We start from the raw sequence: 9,297 nt of genomic DNA, 5'->3' as shown, positions 1-9,297 counted from the left end.
CTGCACGTTAATTCTGATAATCAATTTTATTTCATGGTTATTGTTTCAACTTCAAGGTCTGATTACATGGCTAGTGCGCAGCATGATGTTTTTATCCTTATTATTTCTAATTCATTAATGGATTATTGTCTTTGTTTATCCTCTGATGTGGAGTTTTATCCTCAGAACTTTCACCTCTTTTAACAAATTTCATCACTTTATTTTCCATTCTGTGAGAAGGTGCTTTTAGAGCGCCGTTAGTTTAAAAAAGCACAAAAGTCAGAATGAAAAATATAGAACAACTATAAGGTAAAATAATCAAGATTTAATACTTCTCAAATGATGAAAATTCTCTATCAGTCAAAGCTTTCTTTCGACTCATTTAAATTTAACCATACTGGTATGGAGTATTTTCTTTTTTTGATATAAACAAGGAGCATATATTCCAAACAACATTTCATCTCATTTGTGATTCATATTGTCAGAATATGCAAAGTATGTCATTCAAAAGTCACACAAAAAAGTAGAGACGAATATGATGTAGAAAAATTTAGTATTTTTAGCTTTTGAAGTTAGGGCACTTCCAAATCGATGAACTTTTATCAGTTATAGTGAGGTTAGTCTCGATTCAAATAAATGTGCACAGATTTGATTGATTAATTAATTATACATCCAAATACACTTACTGACATCAACCAAAGTATTGTTTCCTTTCACCTGTATATATCATAATCATGAAGTTGACTTTTCAAATGTTCAAAATACTTCAATGCCAGACTATAAAATCATACTTCCTATGGTTTCTTTTATAAGTTTTTTTCACCAATCTCACCAATGCAATGCAAAAAAGTAAAATAAATAAAAGTATGTAAAATTTTAAATATGTCATAGAAGATAATTAGTTGAGTTTATATAGCATTTCTTTATGTATCTTACACACTTTTTTGAGATGCATTCTGCTCTGAACCATGTAATGATATCAAAATAATTATATATTGTATTGCAAAAGAAACATGATTCAGTGTATTTTGCTCGGTGAAAATGTCAGGGATGCATGGACAAAATTTGAAAGCGTGCATGAGAGGAGGAATCTTATAGTAACTATTCAATATACATTTTTCATGAGAGAAAATAAGTAGTTTTAGCGGTATGCCTGTGTCTAATTTTTGTCTTCAATTACATGTAAGCTTTAATAAAAATGTAATCACTGAATTTACAAGTGTCTATTTATCAATCAATTATGTTGATGTTACAAGAGTCATTTGGAATCCAAAGTATAAAGAGCTAACCTTTATTCGTGGATTAACTTTGTTAGAGAATACAAACAAAGGATAAATAGTATAGCCATCATTTTCTTTTTCCATTCAGTGGTTTTATAGAATTCCTTTCTGGTCTTTAGTTATCATTTTTCTATGTCTTTGTGATGTACTATTGCTCTTGAAATGTTTTTAAAATTTGTCTCCCAAATGGTTGAACAGAATGCTAATGATACCCTTTTCTTTAATGATTGTTAGATTGTTCTTTTGTAATTTACTTTCTTTCGTATTGTCAGGTTTAATTATAATATGCTAAATTTACTTCTTTTTTTTGTACAGTGAAATTAATATAATATATCAATGTTAATCGTATATACTGATAGTAAGAAACAAAATAATAGAAATAGCAGTCAAGGTAATATAATTTACTGATGATAACCTTTTGATTGGTGCAAATTACTATAGTTAGAAAATGATAAGCTTATCAAGGCCTTTGTAGGTGTTAGAAAAAATATTCAAATTGCAAAGAAAGGAAGGCTTATTAAAATGTGTCTTTCAAACTTCAATGTATTAATTATAATAACATAGGGTTCAGTTATAAGTATTGCTTATTGATCTTTGTAATTCCATATCATTGTTCATTTTAATTAAAATCTTCTCTTGCATTGCAGAGGGTAGTAAAATCTAGTTGAAGACTAATCCAAACTCCAAAGACAACATAATGGTCCAATTTCTTAAAATAATAATAATAATAATAATAACATACTCAATATAAATGAGATGGGACGAGACATCTCGATGGTGAGCTCGAGTCCCGTCCTTTTCCTATTTTGATTTTATCTTGCAAAAGTCTTATCTCAATTATTTTTAGGTCGAGATAGATTCATTCTAATATGATCGAGATGAGTATGGGTTGGTTAGGCTGGGTATAACCTAAGCACCCCTTACCTAAGGATAATACATGAATTTTACTCATATCTTTTTTTGTGGAAAGATCTTGGAAATTGGGAAAATATCCTTCTAAATTTTATTTTATAGAAATTACTTTAACTTTAAATGCGGGAAAATGTTAAAAAAAAATATTTTCTTGAAATATGCAAATAACAGAAAAGTAATATGAAATGTGATTATTATTATGTTGTCTCTAATAACTTATTTGACATATTAGTTTTTGGTGAAATGACAAATTTACTGTTAATTTAAGATTTGAAATAAAACATGGAGAATAGTGGCTACTAAAGAATATAGAATGGCAATTTTTATTGGACAAATGATAGAAATTTAATAGCAAATTAGAGATTACAAGTATCTTTTTTGCCATTTTTTATCAATGAAATATGACATATGAATAGAAGTGAGAATATGAGCTAACTCAGATCAGATGAGTTGGAAAGAATATAAGTTGGGTTGAGTTTAATTTATTTTCATATAGGTTGAAAAAATACCAACTCAACCCAACTCTAATGGGTTGGTATGTTAAATAGGTTAACCCATCAATCTAATTATTTTTTTAAGAAATTACATCTAACTGAGAAATTCTAAATGATGTCATATGCAAATTAAAAAAATCACATCATAAATGAAAGAAATTGATTAATTCAATCATAATTTATTCCAAGATTTGCTAGTCTTATGTGAGGTTTTTGTGCCAAAACTTTCTCCATTTTTTATTTTTCAATTTTTTTATCTTTTAATAAATAGCATGGGTTAAACGGGCTAACCCTAACTTATCATGATTAACCCATTTAGTTCATGGATTATTTAATTTGGGCTAAAAAAGATCCATTTTTATATGAGTTATTTTTTTTTAACTTGACCTGTCTCTTATAAGTTATTTAGGCCAACTCATATAACTTGAGCTATATTCTCAGCTCTATGGATTGACTAATTAAAAATATAGAATGACAACTTGACTAAAGACTAATAATAAATTATAAGTGTCCTTTTGGTAATAGTGATCAAGTAGCAAATATGGAAATTAGAAGTGCAAAATTGGTTTTTTTTTTTGGGGGGGGGGAATAGTGATAGACCTAGTCGCAAACACGATAGCCAACAACTTCCAACCTTGGAGCACTTTCCAACTATTAGGAATGATTAAGGGAGAATTTCATCTAAGAGCTAGAAAAGAGAAATATTTATTAGTTGGTCTCAAAAAAAATGTAAAAATTTGTTGTAGGATTTCTAGATTGATCTGCAATAAAATAAATGACTAAAAAGACTGAAATACTCTTTTGCAAAAGAAAGAAAAAATGATTGACAACTGATATTGATAAATTAACAAGTAAAATTAGAGAATTAACAACTAATAATTTTGCATTTAGGAGACACAATGATTGAACTAATATGATTATTGACAAGTCATATAATTTACAATTGATATTGATAAATTAACAAGTAAAAGTTAGATAATTAACAACTGATACTAGTATGATGATTGATAAGTGAAGTCAGATAATTTACAAGTGATATTGGTAAATCAACAAGTGAAGTAAAAAAAAATTAATAATTAATGATTGTACCTTTTAATCAAATTGAATGAACAAATCTTGTAAAATTCAGAAGTCAAGTAGTTAACAAATGTTGTTGACAAAATTTATAAGTAAAGTTATGAAATTAACAAGTAATGTTCTTAAGATTATAGAGTCATGAAATTAACTAGTTAACTATTTAACAAATAATATTGAGGAATTAACAAGCACAAGTAAGAAATTAACAAGTTAGATAGTAACCAATTACTTGTTAATTTTGCAAAAGGGCATTTCAATCTTTTCAACCACCTATTTTATTTTAATTCAGTCCAAAAATCTTATGGCAAATTTTTTAATTTTTTTTAGACCCACTAATGAATATTTTCCTTTGCCCTTGGTTGAAATTCTCCTAATGATCAATCTACTAGAAACAAGTAGGATATGAAGGAGTAAGAATCTAAAAGAATCTACCTGTAGCCCCAAATATAGGGAGTCTAAGGGATGATTAGGATTAAGATCTCAAGAGAACATGCACTTAACATTGCAAGTTTGTGCTCGTACAAAGAGAAATTTGTAATAACCTTAAATTTAAAAAAAAAGTTCTCTCAATAAATATTTTATTTAAATAAATTTTATGGTAAGTAGAAATTGATAGTTTAGAGGAACTCATGCTAAAAATTCTCTTGAGAATTCAAAATTTAAATTTTTCTAAGCAAAAGTTTGGATTTAAAATTTTAGAAAAATCTTGTGCCTTTCATTGTAATTGCCCGTTCTCTTTTTGTAATTTCCATGTGCTCTTTTTGTAATTTGCTCCAATGCTTCTTTTGCTTCTGATTTATTTCTCTAGTGCAAAGAAAAACAGAGCATCATGATTTTTTTTATTTCTTTTCCTCTCGCCACCATCATACGGTTTTTTAGATGCTCATAGTCGGTCTATTTCTCTAGCCCTTATTAATATCCTTAGCTCACTGTCAATTGAGCTTTCTCGTTCTTGCTGTTATTCCATCTATGGTCATCCTTGTTTTCTAGCCACAAGGGGAGTTGAGTTGCTGATTCTCTTCCCTATCATCGTTGTTGTTATGTCATCGTTAGGTGCGTAACACTTCACTTCTTTTCTTGCCATCGGTCTGTGTACTTGCTGCTGCCTTCTTCCTCTCCCCCGTTTAATTTCGTCTATCACGTAAGGAAGGAGGTTGAAGTTTTCTGTGGTTTTCTCAATCTTGTGGCTGTCTGTGGTAAGTAGGCAACTAGACTTTGTTTTTTTTATCCTCATCTGTTGAACGTCTTTGTGTTTGTGTAATGGAAGCTTAAGGTCTTCTTCTTCTTTTTCGATCCATGGATAATGCTACGTCTCCTCCTCTTTGGACAGCTAGGCGGTGACACTTGGACTATTCTTCGTGTGGTTCTGTGCACAACAGCTAATGTTTACACTTTGGTAGAGGTAAAACATTAATTCTTCCTTCTTTTCCTTCGAGTTCAACAGCAACGTGCATCATTCTCTTTCTTTTATTGGCCAAGGGTGGTGCTCTGTTTTTCAATATCCCTATCATGCAATTGGTAGTAAGGCTTAGTATTGTTTTGGTAAAGATTAGATGCTATTCTTCTTATTATGCCGAGCTAAAAAAAACAAAAGAAGAAGAGAGAAAACTTGGTAAAGAAACTAGATATTGAAGATTATAGATTTTTCTTGGATGCTTGCCATATAGTTTAGTTAAATTTTATTGTAGAGCCTAGAGGAATTTTACAGGCAAGCTAAGAAAATATATGTTTTCATATAATATACATGTAACTTGATCTACCTATTGAAATTGTACAAAGAAAATTATTAGACTAAAGAGTAATTAAAATTTTGTTAAGTGTGATACAGGGGTTATGTCAATAGTTGGAATGGAATGCTACCAAGTATTCTGAATTACTTGATAGAGGTTATTGGTGGACTCAATGAGAATATAAAAGATTGTTGAAGAGCTTAAATATTAATGTAACTTGATTATTAAAGATAGGAAAAAAATTCATAATGACACGAAAATTATTGGGTTTATGTGTTAGATTAATTTGGGGGCTCCTAGTAGGAAATTGAGGGAGCTTGAATGTAAGGTTTTGCAAAACTTTTAAGTGAGTGGGTAGAGTTTCAAATAAATTTTTAACAGAGTATTTATGAAACCCAGTTATTTAAATTTTACTATTATTTCTTTATAAGTTGCACAAATATTCATATTAATCTTATTTTTATTATTGTTTTATTCATGAATATGTGTTAATTTTATTAAGGATTTATATTGTTGATAAACAATGATTGAAGAATATATATGACAACTGGTATTATTTCTCATAAGCAACTTAATTGTTTGATTCTACATTGAAATAAAATTTTATTCCAATGATTCGTGTATGGAAGAAATGATAATTCATTTGGGTAATGAAAAATGATAGCTAGACAGTATCTGCAAGTGAAGATTTTAAAACTATTTTTCTTACTCCATACACGCTTATTTTAATGAGGGGGATTGAGTTCAGAACGCTGGATGCTAACGGCAGTTCTGTTAGCTCTTAACACGCCATGGTACACCTAGCTAGCAGAGTGCTTGTAGGAGATGCTAGCCCCGTGTGAAGGCCAACGTACGTGGATCGGAGGGGTGGTAATTTGTGAGCATTGCACTCACGCTTGTTTTCGTGATGCCCGCGCTTGATTCATGGCTCTTGCCACGCTTGTTTCGTAGTTTTAGCCGCACTTGATTAGTTACTTACCCTCGTGGACTGTGTGTCCACACTTGATTGGTTATTTGCCCTCGTGGACTGTGTGTCCATGCTTGTTATTCGTTTTGACAAAGCTCTCCTAAATTTAAATTTAAATTTATCAGTTATCTATTAATCTTTTAAAAGTATTTTCTTGAATTGCACTATTATTAAAAATGTTTGTACTTTATGAGTTGTATCTATTTTTAAACAATTATATGATTTAATAGCAGAGTTGATTACTTTCATAGTTATATTGTTGAGAAAAATCATTGTTTATTACTAGCTTACGTACATGTTTCATTAGTTCATCAAGTCATTTTGGATTAAATCTGTTAGTTACTATCTTCATAAATTCTTTAAAATTTACTGGGATGCTATTCACCGAAAGTTTATTTGACCTCAGATATCGTACCTAACCTTGTACCTCTTGTGGATTATTGAGGGATCCTATTACTTTTTGAAAAGTGGAAGCACATGATGATTATTCTTTTTTGTTGAAACTTTGTACTGTATTTTGTAAATTGTAAGTTAGTGCTTCATGTACACCATAGTTAGGTCCTAATTTTATTTTATTATTATATGAATTGCTGGAATGGAGCGAGTCTCCTTGCTGGTTTGGGTGACAGTTTTTGTTGTGAAAATTTCGAGAGGTCCAAATTATAGGAGAGACTCTATCAAAATTTCTACAAAACATTTAAAACTTACAAACCTTATTATTATATATAACTCACATATAATTTTTTTTAGCTTAATATCTGGTTAATTAAGGCTTATGGAATATAAGTTTACCTCATATTTCATGCCAATCATACTCTTAATATTGGGGGTGTGACAAAATTATTGTATGAAAAGAGTACTAAATTCTCTCTAAAAAAAAAACTAAGAATACATTGTTGTGGCCTATATAATGTCATTATTACATAAAAGAAAAGAAAATTATTTACTTTCATAATAAAAAGAAGAAACTAAAACAAAGATTGATGTTCAAAATAAAGTTATTGACCAATTCGCCTTATCCAAATAACAAACAACAAGAAGAAGTTTTATCTCATTAAAAGAAATTTTATCCCTAAAATTAGACAAAGCTATACAAACCATATACCTATTGAAATAGGTATGGATATTGCTATCCCATCTTCTTCTCGATCTCCTAGAGATAATGACTTATGGGTATAAAGTCTAAAGAAGCATTCTCCAAAGCGCACCATAAGGAATTGATACTTTTGAGGATCAACATTTGAAAGAGGACAGAGAAAAAAAGAGCTCTCAAAAGACATCATAGTGGGTGATAAAGGCAGAGTCCTAAGGGTTTTCAACAGAGAAAGAATGGCCTTAATTCCTAAATTCTAAGTAAACTTTTATATAAGTATGAAGTAAATATGGCACTTTATTTCCTTTTAACATTTTAAATGATTAGAAAATTAAATATCATTCAACTTTTTAAAAATTGTCTAAATTCATTAAGGATAGTGCCTCTTGGTCAGGCTAAATTTCTATTTTTCCCTAATATCAAATCAAGTAAACACAATAACAAACCCTAATAGAGTTATATTTAAGCGTCAATGCTAGATGTGTAACTATATATTATAAGGAGTATAGTAAGGTCAAATTTTACACTTTAGGGTGCTTGATGATAACGATCATGCTAATAAGCATATATTTAGCATAAATTTGTTTGTAACTATGAGTGATCTTTTGTAGATTATATATGTTTTTTGGAACTTTAGGCTTGGGTTTGAGAGTTGTATGAAATTGATATATCATACTTGTTATTGAGAGAAGAAGTAGAAGATTGTGAGTGGACAGTTGTCTCGTTGTCAAGGAGGCTTTCCATAAAAGCAATTTTCTTTGTATAGTCAACCTCCAAATTAAGTAAACCATGGTGGTGATTATCGTAGGATATTATTGTGTACTCACCATCCATAAAAGAAAAGGGATAACTAAATTGTATATTGATCTAGTGGAAGAAATAGAGAAGTGGATATGAAAATAATAAGGACTTATAATTATTAGCATCTAAGTTATGAGGAATAAGATTTTCCAGTTCATTGGCCGATTTGATTTTTAAAATATTAGTAAAAATAAAAAGATATATCTTAAAATTATCAAGTGTTATTTTATTTACCTATTTATTTATTTTTGCTTACCGATTGGTATCCTAGACTTTTTCCAGACTAATCCGACTCAACATCTGTTTGGGCCACCTTGAAAGGGGGGGTACCTTCTATCGGGTAATTACATGGCTGCATACCCTCGAATATAAGGCTTCGAGTTAAACTAGCTCATCCCCATTTCAAGTGAGCCAAGAGTCCGATGGAAAGCTATCAATCAAGTGTTATTAGCTGAACAAAGCAGACATTGTGGCGGATTCAAATCCCTTGAGGCATTGGGTGAAAAAGGTACAGATGAGACAATGGGCTTTTGTTCGACTTTATTGGAGGCCCAAAATTAAAAAAGAGTAAAGGGAAGTTAGGCTGACATCCAAATGTGGCCATTTCATGAGATTGGGTTATTTTGGAATAAATGGGCCAATATATAACCTAATTTTCTTTTTTGGGTCTGATTCATTGTTCAAGGTAGGCCTGTCATCCAAATATTTGACAAGACTTGTGTGAAATTAGCCCATCAACATGAATTAGACTTAATTAGTGGGTGATATGTAAATACTTTTATAAGCAATTTTTGAACATGAAGACATACTCTAGTTCTAGTGATCTCAATGAATCTTATAAATTGTGTTAGAGGGAATATATTAACATATAATTCCAACACAAGGCTTCAAAAACCCTCAATGATGCTAATGCATATCTATAACCACTATAACGCAATTCCATATATATGCAAGTTATTATTGA

Source organism: Prosopis cineraria, unplaced genomic scaffold, assembly GCF_029017545.1.
Source record: "Prosopis cineraria cultivar Desert tree isolate PC_DT_omini unplaced genomic scaffold, ASM2901754v1 PC1266, whole genome shotgun sequence".
Taxonomy (NCBI): Eukaryota; Viridiplantae; Streptophyta; class Magnoliopsida; order Fabales; family Fabaceae; genus Prosopis; species Prosopis cineraria.
The sequence above is the reverse complement of the archived record's forward strand: the minus strand, read 5'-3'. Positions refer to the sequence as shown.